The sequence below is a fragment of the Molossus molossus genome, unplaced genomic scaffold (genome assembly GCF_014108415.1).
Source record: "Molossus molossus isolate mMolMol1 unplaced genomic scaffold, mMolMol1.p scaffold_m16_p_2, whole genome shotgun sequence".
NCBI classification, from domain to species: domain Eukaryota; kingdom Metazoa; phylum Chordata; class Mammalia; order Chiroptera; family Molossidae; genus Molossus; species Molossus molossus.
Window position 1 is genome coordinate 131,096,299 of NW_023425355.1, and position 17,706 is coordinate 131,114,004.

Below are 17,706 nucleotides of genomic sequence, written 5' to 3' on the forward strand. Positions count from 1 at the left end.
CAGACTCCCTCCAGCTTTTCACCTTGCCATCCCTAGGATGTGGTCCTCATCCTTATGGTTTTATATGGCTGCTGGAGCTCCAACCATCACATCATAGTTTCAAAAAACAGAACAGAAGAAGAGAGGAAGGAGCACATGCCACCTCCCTCCCAAGAATTCCCAGACTTCCCACACATTACTTCAGCTTGGTGACTATAACCTAGCTGCAATGGAGTCTGACAAATGTAGTTGTTTAGCCTGGAAGCAGTACACCAACTGAAAAAACAAAAACAAAACATTCTTAATTTGGGAAAAAATTCGAGAGTAGATATTTGGTAGGCAGCTACCACAACAGCCTGAAAGACAATAGCTGGCAAGGTCACTAGGAGATCCAGTTCATTCCACCACACATTCCCTTAGCATTTATTGAGCAGTCATAATACAACAACTGCTTTTACTTTAAGACTTTTAGCTCCCTTTGATGTGTTGTGTATAAAGATACCCAATTTGGCCCAGCCGGTGTGGCTTAGTGGTTGAGCATCGACCCATGCACCAAGAGGTCACCAGTTCAATTCCTGGTCAGGGCACATGCCCAGGTTTTGGGCCCGATCCCCAGTGGGGGGCATGCAGGAGGCGGCCAATCAATGTTCTCTCTCATCGATGTTTCTCTTTCTCTCTCCCTCTCCCTTCCTCTCTCTCCAAAATCAATAAAGAAAAAAAAAATTTTAAATACTCAATTTGTTTCTTATTCATTCAGAAAACATTACTGAATGCCAAACAATGGTAAACATAGCACAGGAGATGGAAATATAAGTAGGACACAAATTTTGAGTCTTCCCTCACTTTATCACCACTGCCCCAGTGCATAGATTTGTGCTGCTTACCCCAACTCTACACACTCTTGTTCTGAAAGCAGCTGTGACCACGCAGAAGGGGAAATCTCAGTCATATCTTGTGGGGGAAGAGAGGAGGTCATGACATTTTAGGCAACACTGAGAACCCAGAAAATATGGAATGCCATGTGAATATCTATTGTTTCAAACTGAAGAGAGCTGTTTCCCTGAAAAGGAAAAAGCTAGATTTCGTACTAAGAATAGAGCAAGAGAAACATCGGCCCAGTGCCTTCAGCTGAGAAATGAATTTCATTAGAGTCACAGTTATTGTCTATTGTCCCCATTGGAGGTTCTGGTTGGGCTGAGATTTGATTTCCACGTCAGTTCTCACAGTTGGCATTATTACTTCCCTTTGTGTAACTTTTGGGAAAAAAACTCAATATGAATCAGATTTTGTTTTTAGTTCCCACCAAAGAGAGACTTATTTTGTAATACAATGAGAACAGACTCAGACTTAGATCAAAATACTTATCACAATGGAGTATCTTTTAGGAGTACTGCCGAGTCCTCTGCCTTTCATTGTTTCTGTGTCTGTAATTGCATCTGTTCCTGTCCCGATTTAGAATGAAGTGCACCTGCTGCCTGAACTCTGACTTCCTTTAGCTCAACCTTCCTTAGTTTTTTTGTTTTTCCTATTTATGAAATTTACAAGCCTGAGATTTATTACTGGATGCTTCCCAGTCAATGGAACACGTAAAACTCTCAAACTTCAAGGGAACACTCATATTTCCTGATTCCCAGTCTTGCTTGTTATTGCCGAAGTTTGAATCTTCAGCCTTCCCAGAGATTCCATGAGCAATCCAAGTTTTTCCAAATTTTCTTCCTTGAATTTACCCAGATTAAAACCAAGATTTAAAAAAATTGTGGTTAAAAAAAAGTTAAATTTACCATCTTACCTATTTTATTTGTCTTTATTGATTTTAGAGAGAGAGGGAGAGAGAAAAAGAAACATTGATGAGAGAGCATCAATTGGCCGCCTCCTGCATGCGCCCCACTGGGGATCTGGCCCACAACCTGGGCATGTGCCCTGACCGGTACTTGAACCAGCGACCTCTTGGTGCGTGGGTCAAGGCTCAGCCACTGAGCCACACTGGCTGGGCCCATCTTAACAATTTTTTAATGTTCAGTTCAGTAATATTAGATACATTCAGAATGTTTTTTATCTTGCAAAACAAACTCTGTACCCATTACACGGCAACTCCCTGTTTGCTCCTTTTCCCAGCTCTTGGTAACCACCATTCTACTCTCTGTTTCTATGAATTTGACTACTGTAGATACTTCATATAAATGAAATCATATAAGTATCTGTCTTTTGTGATTGGCTTATTTCACTTACCATAATATCCTTGACGTTCATCCTGTTGTAGTATGTGACAGGATTTTCTTCCTTTTTAAATTTTGTTTATCTATTGATTCATCCACGACCGACACTTGAGCTGCTTTTACTCTTTGCTATTGTGACTAATGCTGCAGTGGACATGGAAATGTAGATATCAGTTTGAGACCCTGCTTTCAATTCTTTTGGCTAAATACCCAGAAGTGGGATGGCTGGACCATGTGGTGGTTCTATTTTTAACGTTTTGAGGAAACTCCACATTCTTTTTCTCTTTCAGTTTTAATGCAGATTTTGATGTGTATGTACATCAAGGAAACACCAGTGTTTTTAGAAGACACAGAAAAAAAGGGAGGAGCAGAATGTCTATCAAATCGAAATGATCAAAATGGTATTATAGCAAAGTCACAGCAGAGAGCCTTTCATTTTGAGGTCAGACTTTGAAAATTTTCAGTCTGATTCTCACTTCTTTATACTATTTTTGGCCCTTTGTCATTCAACCTTATTTTTCTTTACTAGAATGAGTTCTCAGATAAAGAGGAGTTAGAGATCACTTTTTTCTTTCCTAGCTTTCTTTAATTGTTAGGTGAAATAAAACTAGACAGAAATCAAAGTCCCTTTATGTGCACCATAACATACGTATTTTTTTTTCCTTTATTGATTTTAGAGAGAAAGTGAGAGGGAGAGAGAGACAGAAACATCAGTGAGAGAGAATATCGATTGGCTGCCTCCTGCATGTCCCCCACTGGGGATCGGGCCCATAACCTGGGCATGTGCCCTGACCAGGAATTGAACTGGCGACCTCTTGGTGCATGGGTCAACGCTCAACTAGTGAGCATACCGGCCAGACATAACATACATATTTTTAGGGTTACATGTGCTTTTGGTCCGACAGTGCTAGCAATGTGTTTGATGTCAAGTACTGCTGTGCTATACCTTTACATTACTCCACACACATACAGCATCCCATCTCCTAAAGCAGTGGTTCTCAACCTTCCTAATGCTGTGACCCTTTAATACAGTTCCTCATGTTGTGGTGACCCCCAACCATAAAACTATTTTCGTTGCTACTTCATAACTGTAATTTTGCTATGAATCGCCATAGGAAATATGTGTTTTCTGATGGTCTTATGCGGCCCCTGTGAAAGGGTCGTTCAACCCCCAGGTTGAGAACCACTGTCCTAAACAGTCTAATTTTGAACATTTCTCTTGTCCTAGGGGGACCCAGGCATCAGTATTTTTGTAAAGCTCCTCAAGGCTGGGAACCACCATGCTGAAGAGAAGGAACAGATTGCCACTTTCCCCCAGCAGCATGATTTGTAAATTTACTATTTTTAAATTAAATTTATTGGGGTGACATTGGTGAATAACATTATATAGGTTTCAGGTGTGCACTTCTGTACTACACCATCTGTATACTCTATGGTATGCTCACCAGCCCAGGTCTAGTCTTCCTCCATCACCATATCTCTGACCCCCTTTACCCTCTTCATCCTCCCCTCACCCCCTTCCCTTCAGGTAACCACCATTCTGTTGTCTGTGTCTCTGAGTTTGTTTCATTTGTCCATTTGTGGCTTTCTGATTTCTATCCCACATATGAGAGAAATCATATGGTTCTTGTTCTTTTCCATCTGACTTCTTTCACTCAGCATTTTTATTTAAAGAAATGACAAATGCATTTCAAAGTTCAAGTACCACATTATCTTTATAATGTGACATGTATGGTCTGAAAAATATAAGAGCAAGTATCCCTCAAAGGTTATTCTCTCTACAAGAACAAATGGATAAAATGTATGCATTGAAATTAATGTCCATTAATAAATCATTTTTCCATTTTAGGAATATTTGCCCAGACTATGGTTTATGTGTTATTTCTCACATTTGTATGGCACTTTTCAAAGAGCTCTAGGCCTCTCTTATTTGGGGTGTCCACTGAAGGTTCTCACACAATTTGCTTCTTGTGGTTCTAGTGAGTATTGAATAGTGTGACTCACTCTTGCTGGAATGTTTCCCCTTATAATTCTTTTTCACAGTCGGGCCTCCTGGTCTCCTTCCACCTTTGATGTTAACTGGCTAACCTCGTGGTTCATTTCCTGTTATTTGCAACTTTGGAGTTGAACACATAAATGAAGTCAAAGCAAATGAAAAGTCCAGGTCAGCTATCTTGTTAAGAGGCACAGCTGCAGTCCTGGAAGCTCCCAATGTAACAACTGACTTGTCCTCCCTCCCTGTCTCCACTCCCTGATGGAGGCCTCTCCTGTGGAGGCAGTTACCAAGGTTAGCCAAAGTCTCTCAGAAAATGTGTTATCTGCACAAGTGGTTAGTTTTTTTTTACGCTGAATCACATCTTTTGTTGCTTGGGAAACGCATTTGATGAAACTCAAGTGGATAATTGGTTCCAGTTTATTCAGCACATAAGGCCATGTCCTTGAATATCCTTTATCCCTCAGATACCGGGAATAATAATATGGTGCAAATTTGCTAAATTTGCTCGTTGGTTGGCAAGGCTGTGTGTGTGTGTGTGTGTGTGTGTGTGTGTGTGTAGAGGAGGTGTTATGGGCAGTTTGTTTTCTTTCGTTCATTGCTATTTATAACTCAGTTCAAAACTCCAAGGTCATAAACTTGAACATCCACCTCACAAGTTGGTTGTATATGTTAAAGGAGATAATGTAAGTTGTGCCCACTAAATGTTTCTTAAGCAGCCAGCTAGTGCGATCACTTAGCACAAAAACATTCTGCTTTAGTTTACTTTCTGTCACTGGAAAAGAATTTAATTGATCAAATCTTACCTGTGTCCCTACTACATGCCAGGGTCGTGTTGTACATGATGGCAGGCAGGTACAAAGGCCATTTAGGTCGTAGGTGGGGAGAACGGCTGCCCCTGTGCGATAGATTCAGTGATATGAGGCTGCCTGTAAGCAGCGGCTACGGTTTGAGTTTGAGTGGGGCTTGATCCCTGTGGGCTGGGGTGGAGCTCCAGCTGGGAGTTCAAGGATGGAGAATGAGTAGGAATGCCAGGAAGGAGAAACATCTCAAACCGCTGTGCGGTTCCCTCGGCGCTTGGCTCTGATTGCCACCGGCCTCAGCTGCGTTTGGCAGCAGGTGCTCCCTCGAGGCACTGAAGAGTGGAGCCAACAGCCCCAAGCTACCGCCTCCAGCCTGTGAAGTGTCTGGAAATAGCGGGAGCTGTGAAACACGGTTGCACCCAGCCCTGCACCAACCCCTGAGGTTGGGGGCATCAACACAAATAATATTACTAGGACACCAGGACCATGTTGGTGGAAGGGAAGTTCTGCAAACCAACAGAAGGCAAATGGGGAGTGGGCTGAGCCAGAATTGTAGCTACTACAGGCCACACTATTTGGAATTCTGATTGTTTTTGCTTTTCAGACAGAAAGCTCAAAATCTATAAAACTGTTCCATTAAAAAAAGAAGAAAACCAGTCCGGCTGGTGTGGCTCATTGGTTGAATGTTGACCCATGCACCAAGAGGTCGCCAGTTCGATCCCGGTCAGGACACATGCCCAGGATGTGGGCCCGATCCCCAGTGGGGGGCATGCAGGAGGCGGCCGATCAATGTTCTCTCTCATCGATGTTTCTGTCTCTCTCACGCTCTCACTTCCTCTCTCTCTAAAATCAGTAAAGGGGAAAAAATTAAAAAACAACAACAAAAACAGGCCAAACAACCCTATATGTTGTCACCTATACCGTGGGCAGGATGCTAGATGAATGTCATTGTCACACTGATTCCTAAACATTACAGACGCTTCACAAAATGTTCCATACGTTGCTCAACTTTCGCCCTGCCGCTCAGCACACTTTGTCTATGATTTCTCACAACCCCCATTTCCCCTTGCTCTTCCCCTTCCCTCTTGCAAGTCACGTGATTCTATTTTTAAATGCTTTCTTTCTCTTTCTCCTCATCTTCCTTGGCCTTTAGACTTTTCACCATATCCTCTTTTGAACTTTTTCTAAAACAAAACACTAAGAATGAAAAACTTTCCTAAAAGTTATTGTTAGGATGTGGTATGCAGCATACATAGGGAGAATTGGGACTCTCACTCCTAGAGCCATCCCAGACTTAACTGAGTCCAGGCAGGAGTGTGGAGATTGTGACGATGATGTTGTGAATCTGTTTTTCAAAAAGAAAGAAGTGAGGCGTGAATCTAACAGCATCAGCCAGAACAGTTTCAAAAATAGATCCTCCATATAAATACTCATTAAGAGATCATTTTTTCCCCCAGTCAGAACAAATAATCCCCTTCTAAACCTTTAAAGGAATTCTGAAAACATATTTGATATACTATTGTCCAAATACGCATAAATGTGTTTTATAATTTTCTTTGTCTATTTTCAGTGCTCAAATAGTAAAGGCAAAGGTTTATCTAAGTTCTGAAGATACTGTTTCCTAAACAGGAAATGAAACTGCCAGTGTTCCACAGAGCAGACAAGTACCTAATTTTATGAAGAAATCATGCTGATTCACCAGAAGAAAATGGTCTTAAGCATAATCAACTGAACATTTGTGTTTTTAAAATTAATTTGCCTTCAAAAATCAAATTGCTTTATGGACAAAGTCATGTAATAGTGTGTTCCACAATTTAAAATGTATATATTTAAGAATTTCTGACTAACACAATGATTAGAAAACACACAAGTCATGACCATTTGATATTTTGGGGTAGAGCAGTTGGAGTTGGAAGTGGAAAGAGAAGTTATTGTAAAATTTTAAGAACAGCTCTGACTGGTTTTGCTCAGTGGTTAGAGCATCAGCCCTTGGACTAAAGAGTCATGGGTTTGATTCTGGTTAAGGGCATGTACCTTGGTTGTGGTTTGGTCCCCGGCCCTGGTCGGGGTCGTGCGGGAGGCAACCAATCGGTGTGTCTCTCTCACATCAATGTTTTTCTCTCTCTTCCTCCTACTCTGTCTGAAAATAGATGGAAAAATATCGTCGGGTGAAGATTTTAAAAAAAAAATTAAGGACAAAGCAATGTCTGGCCATACATACGACTTTTTATTTTTCGGAGAGTCTACATTTTTTGGTGAACTGTTTATGTTTTTGCTTTAACTCAATTAGAAAATTGCATAGTTTTACACAGTGTCAAGGGTTTGTTTTGTTTTGTTTAAATAACTACTTTGTTGGCTGATAGGTTAGTTTACCTTACAATCTTCCTAATTACTTTTAAAATTATAGCTTGTAATTCTTGCAATATATACTTCATCACTTTGCTCACCTTACACCCATGACTTTATGAGAGTAACTGGAAAGCAAAATACTAGAATTCCCAGCCTCCCTTACCACTAAGGGTTGCCATGTGACACATCCCAGCCAATGAAATGTAGGTGGAAGTGCTGGGAGATGGCTTTCTTCAGAATTAAAAATAAAGGCCAAGCTATATGAGGACAGGCTGGGTATCTGACCCTCTGCCTTCCCACTTTCCCTGTGTAAAAAATGGACACATTGCTTAGAGGTGCTGGACGTGACTTTTAAGCTGATTGCTGAAGAAGAGTAGGAATTGATTAGGTGAAGGGGAATAGGGATCGTCAAGAAATTATATTTAATAAAGAATGATTGAGCCCTGGCCGGTTTGGCTCAGTGATTAGAGCATCGGCCCACAGACCAAAGAGTCTCGAGTTCGATTCCAGTTAAGGGCATGTACCTTGGTTGCGGTTCATCCCTGGCCCTGGTTGGGGTCATGCTGCAGGCAACCAGTCAATGTGTCCCTCTCACATCTCTCTCTCTCTCTCTCTCTCTCTCTCTCTCTCTCTCTCCCTCCCTCCCTCCCTCCCTCCCTCCCACTCTGTCTGAAGATATTTGAGAAAATATCCTCGGGTGAGGATTTAAAAAAAAAAAAAGAATGATTGAAGGGCTGAATATCTGACATGTCTATTGTGGAATCGTAAAAAGTCCGCCCAGTGGATAAGGGGCTATTCTAACCCTAGTGGAAGACTTAAGGAAACAGTTGGGTGAATGGGAACAACAGAGAGACAGCTCTTGACTGGAAGCTAGCTGAACTTTTTCCTAAGTGGAGCTTTCCAACAATGATTTGAGCTACTGTGTAGGTAGGAATTTCCTCATCACCAAACATGTTTAAGCAGACACTGACTGACGCCCACCCAGGGACAGTGGAAGTGCCTGAGTCCTGCATTAATGGGAGGGGTTGTACTATATCAGTTTCATTCAAACATTTTTGCTTGAATATGTCCTAAAAGAATTTTGAACTATTATGTAGCCCCTTACACATTTAATTTGTCTTTTAAATTTTTTAATTTTCTCTCAATTTCAAACTGACATCTTATATTTGTAAAATAATAGGTTAAACAGCTGGAAAGAATGTGATTTCTGATGTGCTGTACATTATGCATATACTTTAAATTGAGTCTTATTGCTTCAAAATCTTGGCACAGCTCATTTAGCTCATTCAATTACTGGAAAATGCCTGCTCTATAACCTAATGGCAAAGCCAGTCCCCACCATCAAGCCAATCAGCCCAATCAAACTAACTTTTACAGAATTGTGTAAAATGTTGGCCTCTCCCTGCTCACTAAACAGTGGTGGAGATAAAACTGACATGGTTCTTGCCCTCATAGAGCTTGTGCTGTAACAAGAGAGATGGATCTTAAGCAAAGTATTTTGCAAATAAACAGTAAATCACAACTGGAAAAAATGCAGTGAAGGAGGTGTTAGTGGGTGGCCTGGGAGGGCTTCCTGGAGGTGACATTTAAGCCAAGAGCTGAAAGAAGGGAAATGGAAATCTTTAAAGAAAATCCGACTTCATTTTTCAGTTCAAATAAACGTGAAATATTATCTCATGTCTATTTGTAATGCTCAGATATAGCAGTTTGTCACCTGGATAAATAAAGTAAGTTACCATTTCTATCACTATACTTTTTTTTTTTTTTTTTTAACCAAAGCTTTTTTCTTCAGGTCTTGAGAGAGAAAACCGTCCCAAATCTAGTCTGGGATAAAACTTTTATGTCTTATATAATTTGCAGTCCTCTTCTGGGAGATAATCAACAATCCTGATAAAATGCTTGAGCAATCTCTTTGTAGAACATTCTGGTTTCCCCCCAGATGACTGCTGACACCCTTTAACCAGTAGTTCCTTTATTGTACCACATATATTTCTACTAAAAGAGGATCTTGGAATTGGCTTGCACAGGGGTCTCTTTCTTTGTGGAGTTTGAAATAAAACTTTGTGTTTTTTTTAAACTCATCTTTATTGTTGAATGTACTACAGATGTCCCCCCTTTTTTCCCCATTGACCTCCTCCCCTCCAATCCCGCCCCCCTCCAGCCTTCCCCACACTATTGTCCGTGTCCATTGGTTATGCATATATGCATAGAAGTTCTTTGGTTTATCTCATCCTGTTCTTCCTCCCCACTTCCCTTTGAGGTTCATCAGTCTAACAGCCAATCTGTACTTCTTAATTCCCTCATCTTTTTCACCCACCCCCCAGCCCTCGCCCATCTGACAAGCAACAAAAAGTTTTCAGTATCTATGAATCTGTTTCTGTTCTGCTTGCTCATTTTGTTTGTAGATTCCATTGTTGATAGATATGTATTAATTGCCATTTTATTGTTCATATTTTTGTTCTTCTCCTTCAAGAAGACCCTTCAACATTTCATATAACACTTGTTTGGTGCTGATGAACTCCTTTAGCTTTTTCTTGCCTGGGAAACTCTTGATATGTCCATCGATTCTAAATGATAGCTTTGCAGGATAGAGTAGTCTTGGTTGTATCAGCAGTTCTCAACCTGTGGGTTGCAACCCCTTTTGGGGTCGAATGACCCTTTCACAGGGGTTGCCTAAGACATAACAGTAGCAAAATTACAGTTATGAAGTAGCAATGGAAATAATTTTATGGTTGGGGGTCACCACAACATGAGGAACTATATTAAAGGGTTGAAGCATTAGGAAGGTTGAGAACCACTGTTGTAGGTCGTTGCTTTTCATCACTTTGAGTATCTCTTCCCACTCCTTTCTGGCCTGAAGTTTCTTTTGAGAAATCAGCTGACAGTCTTATGGGAGCTCCTTTGTAAGTAACGAAGTGCTTTTCTCTTGCCACTTTTAAGGTTCTCTCTTTGTATTTAACCTTTGACATTTTGATGATGATGTATGTGTCTTGGTGTGGTCCTCTTTGGGTTCATCTTGTTTTGGACTCTCTGTGCTTCCTGGACTTGTATGTCTGTTTCTTTCACCAAGTTAGGGAACTTTTCTGTCATTATTGTTTCAAATAGGCTTTCAATTTCTTATTCTCTCTCTTCTCCTTCTGGCACCCCTATGATGTGAATGTTGGCACACTTGAAGTTATCCCAGAGGCTCCTTACACTATCCTCATTTTTTTGGATTCTTTTTTCTTTTTGCTGTTCTGATTGGGTGTTTTTTGCTTCCTTATATTCCAAATTGATGGTTTGCTTCTTGGTTTTACCTACTCTACTATTGATTCCCTGTAAATTATTCTTTATTTCAGTTAGTGCATCCTTCATTTCTGACTGGCCCTTTTTTATGTCGTTGATGTTCTCACTAAGTTCCTTGGAGGTTTCCTTAAATTCGTTAAAGGTCTCACTAAGTTCCTTGAATGTCTCACCAAGTTCCTTGAACAACCTTATAGCCTGTGTTTTGAACTCTGCATCTAATTGGTTGCTTATCTCCATTTTGTTTAGTTCTTTTCCTGGAATTTTGTTCTTTTCTTTCATTTGGGACATGTTTCTTTGTCTCCTCGTTTTGGCTGCTTCCCTGTGATTGTTTCTATTTATTAGGTAGAGTTGCTATGTCTCCTAGGCTTCATAGGGTGGCCTATTGTTGTAGGTGGCCTGTAGCATCCAGTGGCACAGCCTCCCTGATCACCCCAGCTAGGCCTTCGAGGTACACCCCTAGTGTGGACTGTACACCCTTCTGTTGTAATTGAGGCTTGATTGCTGTTGGTACATCAATGGGAGGGATTTACTCAGGCTGGTCAGCTGCAAGGACTGGCTGTGCCCACTGACCACTGGCCTCTCACTCACTTGGAGGACCAGCTGTGCAGGGGCCCAACACACAGAGCAAGACTTACTTCAGCAGGGCTCTGGTACCCACTGAGTCCACTCATTGAGTGTGTCACTAGTGGAGGTGGTTGGGTGGTGGTGTTTCGATGTGGTCTGAAGCTGTCCACTGGTGTGCTGGTTCTGGGGCAAGGTCAGCCACTGCCTGTGTTCTATCTGAGGCCACCCGGCAAAGCTACAGAGTGATCTGCAGATGGCTGCTTCTTGTGCTGGGCTTGGAGGTGCCCAGGAAAAGCTAAGTTGTGAACCAAGGCTGGCTGCTTCTAGTGCCAGGTCTGGGGCCACTGAATGAGAAGTATGGGGCTTGTTGAGACCAGATGCTGCTTGATTGAGAGATTTTAGGAAACTCTGAAGCAGGTTCCAAGACAGGCCAGTCCTATGGTAAAGCCACTGGAAACAGCTTGGATGGGCCCGAAAGTTGGGTGGGGCAGGGCTTCAGGGAATCACCAGGGCGGGGCAAACTGTGTGAGCCAGGTTGCTGGAGTCTCAGATATGGCTCCCATCTGCTGCCCCAGGGAAGGGCTCACCAAAGGAACTTCAACCTCTGCCAGCACATCTGTCCGGGAGAAAGCCGCCTCTCCAGCCTTCGTCCCGAGGCCAAACAGCTCAGTTCTTCCCTGTATGTCTCTGGAGCTCTTCAAGCTGCCTCCCCTCAGAGCTTACAGGGAGCAAGTCCGAGTAAATCCATGTGCAGGCCCTTTAAGAGGAGCTGCCTGGTGCTCCAGCAGCCTCAGCCTCAGTTCCTACTGGTTTTACAGCCAGAAGTTATGGGGATTCTTTTCCTGGCACTGGAACCCTGAGCTGGGGGCCTGGTGTGGGCCGGGAACCCCTCAGGAAGGACCTTCCCAGCCGAGGTGTCCTCCTGATTTTTATCCGCCACACGTGGGTGTGGGACCAGCCCGTCAGCTTCTGCCCCTCCTACCAGTCGGTGTGGCTGTTGCTTTTTGTAGTTGTAGGACTTCCATTTAGCTGGATTTCATGCAGTTATGAATGATGGTTGTGTTGTAGTTTAGTTGTAATTTTGATGTAGTTGTGGGAGGAGGTGATACCACATTTACCTACACCACCATCTTGACCGGAAGTCCTGAAATAAAACTTTGGTTTGTGCTCCAAAGCCAGGGGTGGCAAACGTTTTTTCTGCCAAGGACCATTTGGATATTTATAACATCATTCATGGGCCATACAAAATTATCAACTTAAAAATTAGCCTGCTATATTTGGTCAAAGATTTAATTATCTCACCCTTAATGTGATGGATGAAACTGCATCCCTTTGGTGAGGTGTGTGATGTTAGCTGGTATTGATGACGTTGCTACTTGCAACTGCTTTTCCAAGTATGCATCAGTCAGTCTGGAGCGCCGTTGACTCTTTGTGATAGTAAGTTTTGAAAAGAACTGTTCTCAGAAGTAAGTTGTTCTGAACACAGATGCACATTTCAGTACATGTCTCCTCAGAGTGGGAAATTCATCATTGCTTATGTAATGTTTATAGAACTCAAGCAGTGGGAGGTTGTACCTAGCTTTCAGCTCATCATCTCTTTGCTGCTGAATGATTTCGTGTTGTCCCTTACCAGGCACATCAGCTGGTTCTACACTGAACAATGTAGCAAAGATATTCAGTTCCATTTGTTTACTTTTCATGTCCTTGAGTCTTTCATTAAATGCCTCAAATAGTTTCCTGCATTCACCAGCATAGTCAAGTGTCCTGGAAGGCTTCTGTCCTTCCAGAGTGGGGAAGTGTACCACAAGTTATTCCTTTCCAGTTGAACTTTCCACAGCCTTCATTTAGCTTCAGATGATTTCACGTTTGAAAGCAGGGAGCTGAGAAGCTGGTTGGGGCCCTGAAGCTTGACATTCAGCTCTGAGAGGTACTTGGTAATGTCCACCATGAATGCTGACTCACACAGCCACTTGCTATCATTGAGTTCCCTGACAGGTTTCCCTTCACCTCTATGAACTGCTTGACTTCATCCTGCAGTTCGTAAAACCTCGTGAGCCATGTTCCTGTGACCCAGTCACTGCGCTTCACAGTGATAAACAAGATCACCATATTCAGAGTCAAGATCATTCAGTAACTCCTTAATCTGGTAGCTGTTAAATCCTCTGCTTTTGACAAAAATTTATGCATGACACCACTGTTGACATCACGTTGAGCCACAACGACCGTGCACAGAGGCTTTCCTGGTGTATGATGCAGTGGGACATAATCAAATCACTTAGATCAAGACTGAGATGATTCAGTTCTTTCTTGACAAATGCAGTTAATCCTTTTTGGGAGCTCCATCTGTAGTAAGGCCACTTAACTTTTCAAATGTTAGCTCTAGCCTTGGTTGGTTTGGCTCAGCGGTTAGAGCGTTGGCCCGTGGACCAGAGAGTCCCGGGTTCAGTTCCCGCTGAGGGTACATGCCTCGGTTGCAGTTTGTCCCCGGCCCCGGTTGGGGTCACGTGGGTGGCAGCCACCCAATGTGTCTCTCTCACATCAATGTTTCTCTCTCTTCCCCCCTCTCTCCCTCCCAGTGACAGCTTCCAGTGACAGCAGTTCCTCTCGCGTGTCAAACTCTGCAGTTACCCCTCGAATGAAAACAGCCAGTGGGCAGTATTTGTTATGTCTGCTGTCTCGTCACAAGCCAGAGAGAAAAATTGGAAATCTCCTGCAGAATCCTTTAGTGTTTTTTCAATATCTTGTGCTAAATCAGTAATCCGATCTGAGGTGGTTTTCCAAGACAAACTAACGCTCTCAAACAACTTTACTTTGGTGCTAACGATTCCGCAGCAGGCACCATGCACTCTTCACAAACTCTCCTCTACACGAGCCCTCAGCTTCTTTGCAGTTAGCTCACTCACCACATAACTCCTCTGAATAAGGTTGTCCCTGTCACAGTGAGGCCTAGTGAAAGCGGCTTGTTGTGATTCCAAACTCAGCTGAAGAGTGTTGATTATCCAGATACATTTGGCCTCCCAATTCACTGAGTTTAGCAGGTTTTGAACTGTAATGACGTTCCTGATTGGCTTTTTTCATTACTGCTAACATATTGCCACAAACTACGCACATAGGTTTGTCTTTGACCTCAACAAAAAAAATAATCATTTGTCCATTTCACTTGGGAAGGTCGACACTCTGCATCAACTTTTCTTTGTAGTCGCCATTTGTAGGATGTCACACCACTTAAGTTTTAATTACTATCCAGTGTGTGTGTCACCAGCGATGCGATTATTTTGCTTTGATTGCTGTTCTAACCCTGCATCTTGGATTTGGAACATATCCAACGTTCATATCATTGACTCTTGAGGTCTTTTCTGTGTATTGTAATTTCCTTAATCTTCATCTGAGATTAGGTTTTTGTGAGGATTGTTATCATGGACGTGTGGATAAAGGTTGGTTTGGAGTTATTGTCTGTGTCGACAAAGAAGTCTACAACATTGTCGTCGGTCATTGGAGGCAAGGTCATCAATGTCGTGAGGAATCATCTCATTACATCTCATCTCATCATAACCGAATTGCCGTAGTTTCACCACAGTGTGTTAACACTTTCGCAACATGTACACTCCCAGCCTGCCTGGCACTGACTGTCCTCTGAGTCACCACAATACAGGCAGACAGGCCGCAGGCAGCTGACAAGAAGCATACGTGTCTGTCCCGTCATGTACGTGTATGTGTCCTGTCTATCCCATAATGGACATTCTTTGCTTGTCCCTCAAAATTTACATTGTTATGATTCACTTTAAAAAGATGTATGTTGCTATAAAAAAAAGCTCCTAGATTTATTGAATTTCGAGGCCAGACCAAATGATTCCTCAGCCCGGACGTTCCCCACCCCTGTCCTAGGCAATCTGAGAAGCTGGTGAAGGGGAACAGAGTATGTCACCCCAAAACAATGCTCTGGCATGAGGGTTATCTTGAGCTGGTTATTTTTAAGAACCAGCAAACACAGGAGAATCTCTGAAGACTTGAGTAGAAGTTACCCTCTTGTAAGAGGCATGTACATGTATAAGGGGAATCCCTATCTGTACCAGGAATCTCTAGAAACAAGATCTTATCACTGTAGAAGGGCAAGGACTTAAATCTGCATAACAACTTTACCCTTGTTTACTGTACTTTTCCTGGTCACATCCTATAACTGAACTGGTTCCCCACACTAACATCTTCTTTTGTCTTTAGCTAGGGATAGTGTTTAAGGGGGAGACTTGGGCCATTTTGGGGAGTTACTCAGTTTTCCTCGATCTGTCCCATGTATACAGGAGTTATCCATGTTGTTTAACTTCTGTTTGCTTTTATCCTATTCATCTGACTTTTATTACTGTGGAGGAGGTTTTCAGCCGAGAACCGAGAAGGGTAGAGGTAATCTTATTTTTCCTCCCTGACACTGACTTAACTCCCAGGAAACTATTCCTTCGGGAGCTGTACATTCCTGAATTATTCTTTGGTTTGGTGCCCAGAGGTGTTTACACTTTAGGGTAGCACACTCTGCTAAGATTGGGTGGATAAGGCATACACCTTTCTTTCTTTCTTTCTTTCTTTCTTTCTTTCTTTCTTTTTTTAGGCAAGTGGGAGAAGGGTAATTATGAAAGGGGAGATGGGCAAATGGAACCAAGTCTGACCTCTTTACCTCAGGAACATTGTCAGGCAGATTATTTCCAGAAAGCATATACATGGAATTTGAAGTTTGGAAACCAAGTTCTTGAAACTCAGTCCCCTGGAAAATTCTCATATACCTCAAGTGGCAAATGTTTCCCAGTTTGAAGGCCTTAAACTGGGTGACTCCTGTATGCTTGGGGCAGAGGGCTTATATAAATGATCATAGAGAGTGAGTTAACAGACATCATATCAAGAGGTTATTCTAAGGACCCTGGGATAGAGACCCCTGAGGCAGCATCCAGCCCATTCTTTCAGTGGCTCGTTTGAGGACAGAGTGATTATTATTCAGTGGTTATTATTGCAAAAGGATCATGTGGTGCTTTAGTGTGAAATGCAGGCCTTGATGAAATAGACTAGACAGAAACAAACTTTTCTGAATTTGTCCCCTACAGTTGGAACATTTGATACCTAAGGGTTTGTTTTAAAAGCTAAGTCTCAAATAATTATCATTTGAACTAAAAGACTGTGTATATTTCATTGGGGAAAAAAAAAAACATGTTCTTTTTAAAAAATACTTCTGGTTTTGTCTTATCACTTGTAAAGTGAGCTTTCAATTTTCACTTCCTTTCTTGATCCAAATCTCGGGAAGATAGTCTTTCCTACCAGTCATTACCAGGAAATACCTGGGTTTTAAAATGTACACTTTGCTTTTTCCCACTGAGTTGTAGTAAGAAAGAATAATAAACTTAATGAAATTCAAACCTAGGACAATACACCCGGAAAAATACTAACACAATAACCTGGGTTGCAAAACTTGTTTAGCAAGTTTCAGCTGGAGGTTAATTAAAACCTGCTCGGAAACCTCTGAAATCCCAGGCAGGAATGAAAACCACACACACCACCACCTAGATTCTTCCTTCAGAAGTTTTTTCCTCACCACCTCCCTGGGTTTTGGTGGGAACATTTCTCTAGAGTTCCATCTGGTCTGGCCCAAGTCTGCAGTGTCTGTGACCATGGCGCAACCCCTTTCCTCCTGTGGGGGAGAAGAAACGTTCCCCTTTGTCTTAGTTCTTCTGGCTGGTCGAATATTTAAGATGACATAAGGCAGATTAACAGGAGAAAATAGCAATTTAATTTGTTAAGAACATGGAGCCTGAGGACAATGCCATCTTGAGCTAAGAAGAAGTGGGTGGGAGGATTTGGGACTTCAAAGGGGAGAAGGCAGTTGACATGGAGACAGAAAAGCAAGTGTTTGCTGGGCCATCTGTAACAACGGGACACAGAGCGGACTTTGATCAAAGGAGCCTTATTAGGTTCCACCCTGCCTATCACACTTAGTTCATATTAAACCATCTTGACCTGTAATGTTAGCTCCCTTCTTGGAGCAGGTCCTCTATCTCAATTCTTTTAGGCAGGTGGGGGGAAGGGAGAAGGTCAAAGGTTCTTCCTCAGTCTTTTTTCTTAAAAATAACCAGCTGAGCCCTGGCTGGGGGGTTTGATTCCCAGTTAAGGGCAGTACCTGGGTTGCAAGTTTGATCCTCAGCCGGTTGGGGTCGTGCGGGAGGCAGCTAATCCATGTGCCTCTCTCACATGGACGTTTCTCTCCCTCCTGTCCACTCAAGCTAAAAGTCAGTGGGAAAATATCCTCAGGTGAGGATTAACAACAAGAACGGCTGAAAATAATCAACATCCCAAAGAGGCATATTTTGGGATTTCAAACTCTGCTCCCCTTCACTGCTGTGGCAGGAGAGGAGCAAGGACAGTGGGTGGGCGGCCCCTCCTTAGCAGCTCTAACAAACTGCGTGTGTGTTCCATTCCTGGAACATGGTAGCTCCTCTGGGAGGCGGGGTGCCCCGTGTTGGGATCCGGGTTGTAAGAACTT